The sequence below is a fragment of the Anas platyrhynchos genome, chromosome 15 (assembly GCF_047663525.1).
Source record: "Anas platyrhynchos isolate ZD024472 breed Pekin duck chromosome 15, IASCAAS_PekinDuck_T2T, whole genome shotgun sequence".
Taxonomy (NCBI): Eukaryota; Metazoa; Chordata; class Aves; order Anseriformes; family Anatidae; genus Anas; species Anas platyrhynchos.
In genome coordinates, this window is record NC_092601.1 from 2,924,687 (window position 1) to 2,939,329 (window position 14,643).

The 14,643-nt window shown below is 39.8% G+C and overlaps 1 protein-coding gene across 2 annotated transcripts in view; it reads left to right on the top strand.

Moving 5' to 3' along the window:
* The window catches only part of LITAF (lipopolysaccharide induced TNF factor), a 103,862-nt gene that overhangs the window by 69,789 nt on the left and 19,430 nt on the right, over positions 1-14,643 (top strand). The gene's annotated exons all lie outside the window — the stretch shown is intronic.

A 14,643-nucleotide genomic window follows, 5' to 3' on the forward strand; every position in this document is an offset into this window, starting at 1 on the left:
AGGAGGCTGTGGAGAGGTGGGGGTTGGTCTGTTCTCCCACGTGCCTGGTGACAGGACGAGGGGGAATGGGCTTAAGTTGCGCCAGGGGAGTTTCAGGTTGGATCTTAGGAAGAACTTCTTTACCGAAAGGGTTGTTAGACACTGGAACAGGCTGCCCAGGGAAGTGGTGGAGTCACCATCCCTGGAAGTCTTTAAAAGACGTTTAGATGTAGAGCTTAGGGATATGGTTTAGTGGGGACTGTTAGTGTTAGGTCAGAGGTTGGACTCGATGATCTTGAGGCCTCTTCCAACCTAGAAATTCTGTGATTCTGTGAATATTGAAGAGAATGCTGTTGTGTAGAGTGGGTAGGAGATGCAGGTAGCTACAAAAGGCTCTTGTGGCTAGGGAAGAAAACAGATGCCATACAACTTGGAAAGGATGCAGGAATCCATTCCACAAGTAGTATGTGCAGGAAGGAAATAGAAAGGAAGGAAATAGGTATACCAGTCCATTAAAATATTGTCTGTCCTAATAAATCTTTGTTCCTTACAGACAGCATTCCGCGTGTCTTTTCTGCGGGAAGTTACACTTCCAAAGCAAAGATAACATGATTCCCCTTCTTCCTCTCCCCCAGTTTTAATACTTGCTGTGGCCTTGCAGATTTCTGGCAGGGGATTGTTTCGTGTTGGTATTTACTTTGGTAGTGTGGGTTGCTGCCTTTTTTTTTATGTTTGTTGGGGGGGGGGGTGAGAGGGAGGGTGACGACATTGCCTGTTATGAATAGTGTTAGTAGTATCTTTACATATTTGTGACCAGGTTTTGTAACTCCAAACCAGCTTTCTGGTATTCAAAGAAGTTCAGACTCAGACCTTTGCATTATACTCATGCTGTCTGCTACCAAACTCTGCCGTCAGGTCTCTGCTGTAGCAGTGCTTAAATACAGGACTGGAACCAAACAGGATGTTTTGATGGGTGATTTATTTAGGCTGATTTATATAGTTTAGAAACATAGGCAGTTCTATATATGGCCCAAGTCTCTTGCATGTTTGTCATAGGCAATGGTTACGTGCACTTCTTTTGCTTGTCAGGAGGACACTACAGTGTGAGTTCTGCATAGTCATGGCCTGATCTTGGGCACCAAGTCATGCTTTTAGGCAATGACTGGTAGAACTTGGCTTCGCTCAATATAAGCAAATTTAGAGTTTACATCTGTGTGTTGTAGGATGAATCTGCATCTCTCAAAACACATTCCAGCATATTCTGCTGCTGAAAGTTGTCATTATAAAATGGAGTTTTGCATTTTCTTGTTTTTGTTTATTTATATATATATATATATATATATTTTTTTTTTTTTTTTGACCCTGAAAAACCTTCCTCTTGGATAAAGGAATCCCATTTTCCATCTAAGATGAAGCATTGGTTTGAAGAAAACTCCGTGTTAGAAAGTGGAGCTGAGTTTAAAAGACAGGGCAATGAGTTGTAGAGGAGCAGTGTGTACTGCATGCTGCACTGACATTACTTGGCAATTCATACAAAATAAAAGAGGCAGGAGAATCTACAGCTGTGTATGTGCAGTTGGTCCTTAATCATTAGCAGTGACTTGTCTTCAGCTGAGAAAATAAATCTGTTTAAATTATATCACATAATAAATATACTGAATGCAACAGATTGAAGAGTTCTTCTTTCTGTTGGAAAAAAAAAAAATAATAAAAATGTTCAGTTTCTTTTCAACCCAAACTACAGGTGCATCTGGCTTGTTTGCAATTTTGTGGAGGGTAAGAAATATTTATTTTTGTGTGGACAAGCACTGGGCACTCAGGCTCCTCTCAGCTGCACGACCTTGCAACCCAAGCAGCAAAACAACAGATTCTGCATAGCTGGTAGCTGGAGACAAAATATGCTTACTGGCATGCAGGTTACAATCTACTGGGAAGATAATGGGGTGAGCAATTTGGTCTCTGGACTTGGGTGGAGTCTGCTTTTGCTGTTAAGCGAGCAGCCAGGTGACTTCAATGGTTGTGCTCTTAGACAGAGGCATGGTCACTGTTTTACAGGCACAGCTCCTCCTGTTACACATTCTGTGGTCTGACACCACAGGAACCAAGCCTTCAGAAGTGTGGTGTGGCAGAAACATGCTCTGACATATGCCACAGAAGATAACAAGTGGTGCAGTTTGCAAAACAGCATACAAGAAATGACCAGGAAGAAAGTAAACAAGAAATGACCAGGAAGAAAGTAAACACCTACAAAGGCATTTCCGGGTCTCTTGGAAGACTCAAGGCAGTCCTGTTTCATGAGATCTCAGGCTGGATGGTGAGACAGGAGAGTAGCGGGGCACTATGTTATTTAGTCTAACCCTCAACCTGATGTCTTGGCCTGTGTCTTAACATCCTTTGGATGGCTTCTCGTTCTCTGGAACTGAAGCATGTGGCTGACTACCACTCTGTTTCCCATATATCAAAGGTAGGCACTGTGATAGGAGGCCAAAGGGATCTTGCTGACTCCAGTAATCAGGACTTTCACAGTGGATAACTGTGCCTCTACCATTTCTGTTGCTGCCTAAGGCTTGTCAAAGGCTGCTCCAGCACCAAGTCCGAGATGACAAAAGCAGAGGGTTTCCCCTCCCCAAGTGGCATGCTTTCACAAGGATCCTTCACACACTTCATTTAGTGCTGATCTAGTACTTTTGTTGTGAGCTTTAGTAATCTTCTGAGGGTCTAGCTGCTAGCAGTGCTGTGGCTTTTCACTTAAGAGGAGAACATCTAACCCTGTGTTTTGAATGGCTGAAGTACAAGCTGCTGCTTGAGTCCTTTTGGTAGGATTTGGATACAGATTGTTCTGATAAAGTGCTAGAGCTGTATCTTTTTGTACTGTCCTAGTTCTCAGATGGTAATTTTATGTAATTCAAATGAAAAGAGATGCTGTGATAATTTCTAATTGTTACCCATGAAGCCTATTTGCACAGCCCTGGACACCCAAATAGGGCAGCTTTAACTAATATATCCTGCAGTTCTCAATGAATCATTTGTATTAGAGTTTGCTGTCACATAGTCTGCTGAAGGAGCAGAATTGCAAGTAAAGCATTGTCAGTTCCAGTCCTGGCAGCCTGGTTATCACCCATCAGTTTTTTACTGTGTAACTGATAATTCAGCAGGTTTTGCTGAAGAAAGAGAATTTTTTCAGTTGCACTGAGATGTCATAAGTGCTTCAGGTAACGACAGCTAAAAGCATCTACTGTGCTTGTACTGAAGCAAAGAAAAGCACTTTTTTCTTTCTTTTCAGGCCAGTGGTTCCCAGAATAACAATGTATGTTTGAACACACAGCTTCATTTCTGTAAGGGGATATTGCAGCTTAAATGTTTAACACTAGGGTTCCGTAAACTCCAGCCTCAGCACAGGGCTGTTGCTACCAAATTAAAATAGTCCAGGAACAGCCTGTTAACACAGCAGTGTGCTTATCAATAAGAAAATTCAGCCCCTCCTACTCTAATGCCAAACTGGTCAGAACTTCTTAGAAGAAAGAAAAATCTCTGAATCTATGCAATATTTCACATCTGCATCCGTTTGCTCCCTATAGGAAGGGGCAAAGTAAATGATACCAGACATGGATGCTTCCTCATGCACACCAGCTGTCTCCTGCTCTGCAATATCGCTCTCTTCTGACAGACTGATTCCATAAACTCTTGATTGTGGTGGACAGCAGCTTGGTGAGCATCTCACAATCTCCCTAGTCTCACTAGTCTGAATTTGGCAAATTAGTAAGTCTTTGGAGCAAACTCATGTCTGTTATTAAATCAGTGAAAATGATTACTTTTTTTACACCTGCAATTTTAAAACTGACTCTTAGAGCAATGAAAGTTAATTGTTACCTTTGAATTTTTACTATGCTGTTAGGACTATTAAAAACAAAAATTATGGCATGGAGAAGAAGAAAAAAAAAGTATGATATCTAGCCTAAACTTTCTTTCTTGTCCTCTGTTCTTGCCTCATTATATAATAACTGACCATCAGAGAGGTGTTCCAGTAACATCTGCAGTTGCACCTTTGTTTTCCTTAATCAAGCAATTTACTGTATCCACTGATACAGTATAATCAACCTGTGTCTTTGGCAGAGCAGCACTGGAGAGCTGAATCTGAAGCCCCTGCAACTTTACCACTTCCAGAGATGCCTGCAATTGAGCTTCATATGTACAAAGTGTTTCGAGATTCTTGATTATAATACCCAAGGGGTTTATCTTGTACAATTTCTGAAATAATAATTTCAAATACACTGAGTTGTTGTTTTTTCCAAAATGAAAGCCTGAACACAATAGTTCGAATTTTATCCATGTTGTAGCAATAAAAAGACCTGGCAGAAGCTGGTACAGGTAGAAACAGATTTCTGATCATACCCTGCTGTACTCAACCCTTTTGTTGAGGCAGGTACAGGACACAACAGTAAGGAAACAAATTCCCACAAATTTGGCTTTTCCCACAAAGTTTTTTCATCTTTTCCACAATAACTAATTCATCCACATTAAGTGGGACCCTTTCCATTACCCCCAAAAGCAATTAACAATTGAACTTGCAATGAAGTCTGACCTAAACCACACTTTATTATTTAGCACCATCTCTGAATACCAGATGGAGCTCTTTCAACCATTTTTGCTTCATAAGCATTTGGGGATGACAACAGATCTTAAAAGAAAAGCCAGAATTAGGCTTGAAAAAGCTGGAATAAATAATTTTGCTTTACGCCTTACATCCAGAATCAGTAAGTTGATTCATTATTTTAATAAAATGATAACCTGTAGTTTCTTAGTAGGCTTGTGGTAGGATAGTGAGAATAGAAATGAAATGCATCTCCAGAAGTTTCCCTAACTTATCTATTTTAATTCCATTTTCTTAGGAATTGCTCATATTCATAACTACTCTGAAAAATATTGACAAGCTGACATTTAATTAAAAAGTACGCAGCATTGCTGTTATTCCATTGCATGGGGAAATTAAATGCTGATTTCACACTCATTTAACATTGCTTTTCCAGCCTGCTCTTGTAATTGACATTTCTGCCTTTCCTCTGGGTATCTAAAGCCAGTATCTGAACCCATCAAGTTTGGACATTCTAGAACAATGTAGGCATATTCCAACTCAGAAATAAATTAATAGAGAATATATTAATAGTATCAGACACAATTATAAGTCTGTGCATATGGATTTATAGAAGGGGAGAAAACACAGCGCCTGGTTTGCTAGAGCAACTTTTGATCTCATTTTCAAAGTTCTTAGAATAGATGGCATACTGATATTGTTGTCAACAGTAACCAATAACCTCATGGAGCAGTGTAACTTCAGATAAAATGAAATGCTGAAGAGAATTTTGTGTGCATGAGTAAAAGCTGTTTTTTTTTTTTTTCTTCTGATTTTTTTTCCCATTGCACACTGTGTAAATCGGTTGTCTGTGATTGAAATGGAGAGAAGACATTGCATTGACACGTAGTTCCCACTTTGGAGATGCAATAATTCATGCAGATTATATATTGTATAAATGTGATATAAGGTTGCTGGGTGATTTGGGGGTGCCCTCAGGTTTTGTATCTTTAAAGAACAAATGATGTTACTTCCATCTCTGCATATGATTTTAAAATTCATCTTTTTCCTTTTGTATTTGTAATGAATAACACTAATAAATAATGGACGGCCCATAACATTTGCTCAAAACACAATAATCATCCTCAACAAAAGAACATCCATGTTCCTTTTCTTACTGATTCACCTTGTCTTGCACTTGTGGACATGGCTTTCCCATGTAATTTGCTGGAGGCCAGGTTTGTGGGTTCTCTAGGTGAAGGTAATTAATCGCATTTTAACAGTGGTAGCATTGCATAGTGGAATTACCTCTGTGAAGGATTTAAGCTTTTTTTGTCTGATATTGCAAAGCGTTTTGCTATATCAGTTCCTTTTGGATGCAGTGTGTGCCATCTTGTGGACAAGGCACGCTATGTGAGAATCCTTGATACATTTAAAGATTGGCGTATTTTGGGTGTATATCATAAAATTGTTTAGTGCAATATGTAAAATAGTAGAAGTTTGTAGCTCAGTGCAATAAAACTCTTCTGGGATGTTGGTTTGGTAATTGAAGTTACTTGAGTTGGCTTGATTTCCTTAATTCTGAGGAAGCAGAAATTCTTTTGCTAGGATGCGAGTTACTTGCTACCATTTTTGAAATTATCAAATGTAAAATTCTTTTCTATTTTCTTCTTGAATTAAATGTAATGACCTAGAATTATGTTAATCTGGGAACAAACCAGAAATAATCCTGAGAAACATCTGTTGAAGCAGCATAATTGCTACATGCTAATAAAACATTAATAAAAAGTAAACAATTTTAGAAATGTCTTTGCTATGAAAGCAAAAATATTCTTATCAGAGATATAAGTGACTTCTACAAATATTTGTTATATAAAGTTCATTTATCACTAGTCTTTATTGACCCATACTAGTTTATTTGGTGCTTCCTTGGTGGAAAGCAAGTGACAACCCTTAAGATGGTGCTCAGTGACTGGAAAGTCCTTTCCAAAAGCAATAGGGATTTGTTTTACAGAGAAGATTGTAAAACCCCAACATTTGTCAAAATATGATGCTTTCTGAAGTATATTCCTTCCCTTTTCTTGCAGAGATCACTGAGATCAACAAATCATGTCCTATAAAAGTCCTTTAGTGGAGCTAGCTTGTTGTCTGTTTTTTCTAAAATTTAAAATAAGGTGAATTTATGGTGAGTGTTTTCAAAAACAATTATTTAAAATGCTTTAGCATAGATGGCTGCAAAAGTGAAGTTTTTGCTGTTAATTTAAAAGTAGGATTCTAACAGGAAAAAGCCTCAAATAAGATGATTTATGTGAAAATGTAATTTGGAGTCAATCAAGCAATTTTGTTTTAAAAAAGACTTATTTAAATTTGATTTCATGAATGAAAATTGCTGGACAAATAAAGTAGTGTCAAGCAAATTCTCATTAAAGAAACTTTAAAGGTCATTGTGCTGATGGTCTGCAGGTAAGCAGAGTCATTTCTAGCTGCAGAGTGGATGTTCTCATTAATTGGTCATGCAGAGATACTGGAAAGGTGGCTGATTAATAAGTTTTCCAACTGTTCCTCTATAACAGAATTAGTGCTACAGAGATAAAAGCAGCTTCTGCTAATAGGTTGTTGCCCAGCATTGCCAGGTACATCTGAAGTACTGAAAGCTATCGAGCAAGTGGCAGAGCAGCTGGTCCAGATGGCACTACTGTTGAGATATATGAATGTGGGGAGCCTAAGCTGGTAAGGAAGCTCATGACTTACTAAACAAACATGTAGAACCAAAAACTAGTGCTGCAATAGCTGAAGATACTAACATTGCCCATCTATATGGCAAGAAATGAGGTCACTGTGTGATAATTATAAAGGGCCTGTACTTGCTGACCGATGCTGAGAGCTTCTTTATGAGCTGGACTAAATTGAGTCAGGAGTTTGCAGAGAAACCATTTATTTTTAGTTACTGGAGATTCTGTTCTGGTTGTGTCACTGATTACATGATCTTGCTGTAGTGAAAGATCCAGAGGAGCTTTGGATAGAATCACAGCATGGCTGAGGTTGGAAGGAGCCTCAGGGTCCATATGTTCCCTCCTGCCCCAGCAGGGCCACCCTGAGCAGGGGGGCCAGGCCCATGTCCGGGTGGCTTTGGGACTGTGGAGTCTCCAAGGAGGAGACTCCACAGCCTCTGTGGGCAACCTGGGCCAGGGCTCCGGCACCTGCACAGCACAGAAGTGCCTCCTGGTGCTCAGAGGGAGCCTCCTGTTTTCTGGTTTGTGCCCACTGCATCTAGGCCTGGCCCTGGGCACTGCTGAGCAGAGCCTGGCTCTGTCCTCTGTGCACCCTGCCTTCAGGGATTTGTAGGCATCAGTGAGATCCCCCTGAGCCTCCTCTTCTTCAGGCTGAGCAGGCCCGGCTCAGTCAGCCTCTCCTCACAGGAGAGATGCTGCAGTCCCTTCATCATCCTTGTAGCCTTATGTTGGACTGTGTCCAGTATGTCCATGGCCCCTTGTACTGGGGGGCCCAGGACACAGGACTCCAGGAGTGGCCTCACCAGTGCTGAGCAGAGGGAAAGGATCACCTTCCTCCACCTGCAGGTAACACTTTGCCTAATGCAGCCCAGGAGTCCATTCACCCTCTTTATGGCAAGGGCATGTTGCTCGCTCATTTTCAACTTAGTGTACACCAGGACTCTCAGGTCTTTTTCTGACAGGCTGCTTTCCAGATGGGTGGCCCCCAGGACATCCTGGTGCCTGGGGCTGTTCCTTCCCAGGTGCAGGACTTGCACTTGTAGAAATTAGGTTGTTGGCTCAGTTCTCCAGCCTGGGCAGGTCCCTCTGGATGGCAATGCAACCCTCTGGTGTATTAGAATCTATGCATACAGCAGATCAGTCAGCTCTCAAAATCCCAAAGTGCATTCAACCATCACATGCGAGGGTTTCTGGTTCACTTATTTTTATTACTGATGTTTGTAAGGATATTCAGTTGTTGACTGATTGCCCTGCACATCACAAAGGATTAGTCTGAAAAGACAGGAGATTCATTTCAACTGAGGAGTGTTCTGCACATTTGGTGTCCATATGTAACAAGCTACTGAAGATAGCCAGCAAATTTGGTGAAGAGCTCTCTTAACATTTAAGAATGAATGATGAGATTGTGTTTCACCATAATCAGTCATCATTTTGGTTAAATGGGTATAAATCTCCCCATTGCTATCACTGTTTTAGCCTGCAGTTACGATGCTTGTGCTGATTTTGTGTCCAGATGGTGAGATTTCTGGTTTGCTGCTTCCTGCAGACAAACAGTATCTAATGAGAAGATAAGATATCTGAATTGCTGGAACAGGAACTGACAACCTTCCCAGCTGAGTGTTGGCCATTTAATTTATATATGGACTTGAGAGATTCCCTGAAACACCTTTAATGAAGGCACTGCTGCCAGAGGTGGGGAATTGAAATATTAAATATTATCTCCGAGGCATTCTTAAATAATGTAACATAAGTTATAACAGCTGGCAACTATAAGCTAAGACAGAATTTAATAGCAATAATTTCATATTTGCTAAATCCACAGCAGTATTACTAGAACTAAGTTCAAATGTCTGTAGCATGGAGAGGAGCACAAGAAAAATGCCTTTCAGCATCCACCTTTACATGTAATGTGTATGGTTGATGCTGGACCAGAGTTGCAGAGAAGTGGATATTCAAGGCCTTAAGTCTCATTGGATAATTATGAATTTTAGCAACAAAGTCTTAATATCTGTCTGTGTTTCTCAATCTCTTGCCTACAACCCAACAAGGCCGTAATAATTCTGACATCCAGACAGCAGTTGTATGAAAGATTTTGATGTCAGAATTGTACATGGGAGAGTACTGTGCTATTCCTTACTCACTTTAGATCCACAGTTTGATCAAAGCAATGCATTAACATAAATGGCTGCTACTGTAAGTAAAACAACGCAATGCTCAAATGTAAGTAGATCAGTTGTTTCGGTCATCAGAAGTAACATGAGCCAGCAGACCTGGTGTACAGCCAAGATGCTACCAGCAGCTTGGCCAAACAGCAGGAACAGTGAGAAGATGTGATTTCTGTGCTGCTTTGTTCAGGAGTAGCATCACAACAGTTGAAATTGTGCTTCAGTTCTGCCTGCAGGAAAAATAATCATGCAGCTTTATTTTTAAGTCATATCCTTCCTGTACTCTGTCAGAGGAGTGGAAAGATGAATTTGAAAGTTAAAGGTTTGGAGAATTTTCCTCTCTGATTTCTGATGACATTGTTTGTTAGTCCATCAAATAATGGCTGATTTAATGGGGAGAGAGCCAACACTATTAAATATAAAGATTTTCTTATCATAACAATTTTCCTTTTGGGTACCTGTACTAGGAGAATCACTACTGGCAGTGAATGGTTCTCCTTGTCATTATTTACAGGAGGTGTTCTGGGAAAAATAAATGTATCATTCCCTCTTTTGACATCACATCACTGTGCCACTTTCTAGGGGAGATGATATGATTTACAGGCTTGAATGTTTTACTTCAGTGCAAAATAAAGTGTTTTGCAATCTGGCAGCTGTTATGAGCTGTAAGCATGATAAAATAACACTATGGGAGATGGAAATTAAGGAGAAAGCAGCAGTAAAAGGACAGCAGAGTATTAATATTAGATTTGGATCAATCTAGCGGAGCTGTCACACAATTCTAACTGTGGAGGATCACTTGCAGTTTCAGACTAGCTGTGCTATTTTCTGTTTCATTTAAGAAACTCAGTGTTTCCAACCCTTCATAACCATGTTGCCCAACATATTACCAGCTTTCAGAGAAGTGAAATAAATCATTATCCTATTCAGTCATGCTAGGCCAGGCACGTACAATGAGGAGGGTGTATACTTGGAAGAGAAGGAAAAGCATGGCAGGAGGATAGCAGATGCCTGGTGTCAGGAGCTGCTGGGATACCTTCCTCTAAGGTGGCCTCACCAGAAAGGTTGACAGGCTGTGGTAATGTTCTGTGGAGGTGGGTGAGGCACAGGGTGAAGAGACCTGACCTGAGAGCAGTTCAAAAGTTCAAAACTTTTAAGACAGTTCACCCTTTTCATCCTGTTGGTTTCCAGCACCAGGGGAAGTGTAAAAGACACTGGAAGAAAATAGGAACTGAGAAATAAGACAGCTTTACGCAAGATAATGTGTCTGACAGCTCACTTGAAGCTACCACTTATCTATCATATAAAGGTGTTGTTTTATTTTCTCTATCACTTCCACGTTGGTATGGAGCAATACTCGTTTTGACGCATTAACCTCAGCAGTGAGATCATCAGTCACAGGGTATTTCTCTTCATGGAGCAGTTCCTGAAAGGGAGGGTGTATTTGGGGTTCTCTGTTGTCTTTTTCCCTCGTCCTGCTGCCGTGTATAGAATTTATTTGGGGGTAACTTAAGCTGAAGTTATTAATGCCCAAATCAACATTGCAAAGCAGTGTGCACTCAGTGAACCCACTTCCTGGCAGTCTTCAAACCACAGGTCTGCTTGTTTCCCACAAACACACTGCACCGTGCTGTCAGATGAATTTGGCACTCAGAACGCAAGCCTTCAGTAACGGCACATATTGGTACACTGTTGGTTAATACTCACCCAAGCAGAAACAATATCTAGGCCTTTCTCTGCAAATTGATAATTACTGCATTGTTAGCTTTGAATTACTTTAATTATCGTTTCTATAGCATTGCATGAAAGGAAGTCTATTATGGCAGCACTTGGCTGTAAGTATTGTAGATATTTTTATGTGTATATGTTGTTAGAAGTAGCTTGTGGAATAAAACCAAACTCATCAGCAATCAGAAAACAAGAACATTGCTATAGATTGGGTTTTGAAAGTGACAAGCTCTTAAACCCCGAGCTAGAAATCAAATTACATAATTGCAATTTGTACTATGGTCCCCTCTCCCTCTCCCTGTCCCTTTCCCTCCTTTTTTTTAATTTTTTTTTTTTAGCGCTGATACATTATTTCTTAAATCAGATGAGACTATTAGCTCACCAGTTGAACATTAGACAAAATGGGGGTGGCATTTGTAAAGATGTGTGCTTGTCTAAAATATATTTTCCAGAAAGTCATCCAAATTTGTCTGGAAGTAGTCAAAAGATGTAGAATCTCACAGAATCTCATACATCTTTTGTCAGTTTCTTCTAGTGGCTCATCAGTTAAGTGTTGAATGGAAAACAAGTCGTTAACCATCCCAGCTTTGACCTCTGAACATAGCTTTTTACTATACTTTTCTCTTTGATTAAAAAGCTCCTTACCCCCGTACCTTCCTTCTCATAATTCAGTGAGTGCTTTTAGACAATAATTTTCTAACCTTGAAGAAATTTTATTATTCCATAATTAAGAGTAAATACACAGAGTAAATATTGATCTTCACGTCAGTATTGTTTAATTAGGGAGAAACGTAAGAAAAACCTGTGTATTCCATATGCTGATTATTTTGACAAATATGTACAATAAAACTTGTTTAATTTAGTTTACTTCCTAGATTTTTTAATCAAAATTCTTTAGTAGTAACAACCTAGCAGAACAGTATTTTGATAATGTAAAGAAAAAGGTCAAGACAGGAAGAGATTGTGTGAACTTATTTAAATAATTACAGGAAAGGCTAACAAAACTGGAGAGGATTTATATTGGCATTATGCACAAAATAACATTAAAAAGAACTTAGCTCACAGGTGAGCTAAATGACCTGTGAGGTTCATGGAAAAGATTTAGAATTAGTAAAATCAGTGCTAAGCACTATCAGTTTACTTAAAATTCAAACTCTGCATTCTCAGGCAGTCAGCATTCCCATTGGCAGAAGCTTAATTTTGATTAAGTACCATTTGACATTACAAATGTAAGTAATTTATTCTTCATTGTCATTGATCCTATCTGGAAGTTCAACCCCTGGGGGCTTTGAGATATTCTTTCAACCCATTGATGCTTCCAATAGTGAATGATGTAGAAAGGACCATTTTGGATTTTTGGTTTCATTTGGTTCACTACTTTGAACACAAATCATTCAAAATATTTGCTGTCCTTGGTGTTGCACTTCTAGATGGCACTGCTGTATTGCTTTTATTTTCTAATCCTATCAAACTTACCTGTTTCTCTTTTAAAATATTTATATAGTGAAATGCAAACCTATGGGTGGCTTAAATTTTAGCTGTTGTGTAGATCAGGATATTGACCAAAATGTCCATCTTTATATTTCTTGTGCTAAATGTTCACAGTGTGTTCAGTTCTTGTTCTGTTTGTTTTGCAACTTGAATCAGCCACTGTAGCAGTGAAAAATACATAAAACATTCTTTAAGGCTATTTGACTTAATGCCATCTACCTTGCTTTGCATGTAAATCTGTGCATCAACCTTGCCTGCAAGTCTAAAAATGCAACCTAGTAAAAATCTCCTTAAATATCTAGTATTATTGAAGTGATCAAAAGTCATCTGAGATTTTTTTTAGACTTCAGAAATTAGTACACACAAAATCACTACAAAAACCTGTATGTGTACAGATCCTACAATTTCCAGGCAGGAAAAAATAAGGTGTCATTAAAACTTGTTTACTGCTTCTGCACATTGAATGTACATCAACTTCTCAGCTTCATTTAGTTTCTTTGGTGGAAACTGACCAAAGCAAAAGCTAATAAATCTAGCACCTATGCTAAGGCATTCATTTTTGGGGTTAAACTGACATCTACTGGTGTCCTGTATACAATATACAATACACATATTAAAGTACACAGTATACATATACAATATACTGTGTACTTTACTGTTTCGTGACGCTGTCAGATGACTCAGCAGGGTGGAGAAAAGCCTAACAGCCGAATACCAAGGGTGGGGCTGCTTCATACATCATACCACTAGAAAGGTGACAGACCTACGTAAATTTTCTGAATTCGTCGTGTGGCCTTTCTTCTCTCTCTCTTTTTTTTTTTTTTTTTTTTTTTAACAAGTTAAATATATCATCTTCAGAGCACAGCTCACGGAGTGGTGGAGATGATCAAGATTTCTCTCCATTTCTAGCTGTGTTTCCTCAAGCATGAAATGAGTTCATGCTGCGTGTCCCCACCCAACCACTTGGTCTACTGTGGTGGACTCCAGGAAGAGTGGGTCAAGCTGTCCCTTGCTTCACTCTGCATCGTCAGAAAAGGACTGGAAAGGGAGGAACTGGTAAATGGTGCGATAGGTGGGCAGGATGAGGGGTAAGGAGAGGAAATAACACTCGTATGCTGCTAAACTGACGCTGTTAGTGGCCTAACCACCAAGCTGCATGTGGACAGAAGAGTGGTAGGGCAAAATGGAACATTGGGGTCTGCAGAGAGGGGTAAAAGCTGTAGCATGAGGCAGCCTGTGATGAGATATAAGCAATAAATACAGCACTGGCAGTAAGAAGGCTTTCAGATGAGGCTCATGCCTTACTGCACCCCAGGAGAAGCGTTTAGTCCTGGCTTCTCTCTGCTGTGGCTTCTAAGCTGCTCACATCCATCTGGCAAAGGAGATTCAGTTACAAAGAGCACAGTTACTCCAGTTTTAGCAAAGCCAGGGCACCAAGGCAGAAATTACACATATCCTGCTTCTGAGATAAATATCATGATCTATTATGTGATTTCTTGACAATGATGAAAAGTTAAGTCACGTTTAAGTCACATGTAAGTCATGTTCTACCCTCTGGGTCAAATGCTAACAAGCAGGAAGGACTGACTGCTGCCAAATCAAAACAAAAGCAAAGCCCACCATTTTTTTTTTTTTATTATTTTTTATTTTTAAACAGAATCGGGGGCGAGGAGTATTCATGCTGGCAGAGCCCTTGTACTTCACTATCTGATCAAAACCCTGCATACACATACCTGTAGGCAATACGGTAGGTCCCTCTGACTGCAGAGTTGACTCTTGGGCTTCTTGTTGCTTGGAGTGAACACACCTTTTGTCCTATGAAACTTGAATCCTGGCTCTGGGATGGGCTTGAATTGAAGCTTTATATGTGTTACTTAGGGCGAGGGCCAAGAAAGGTTTTAAGTACAAAACTAAGACTTCAACAGATTTTAGATACTTTCAGCCAAAAGGCCTACCATAGAGTCCTTGCTGAGCCCTG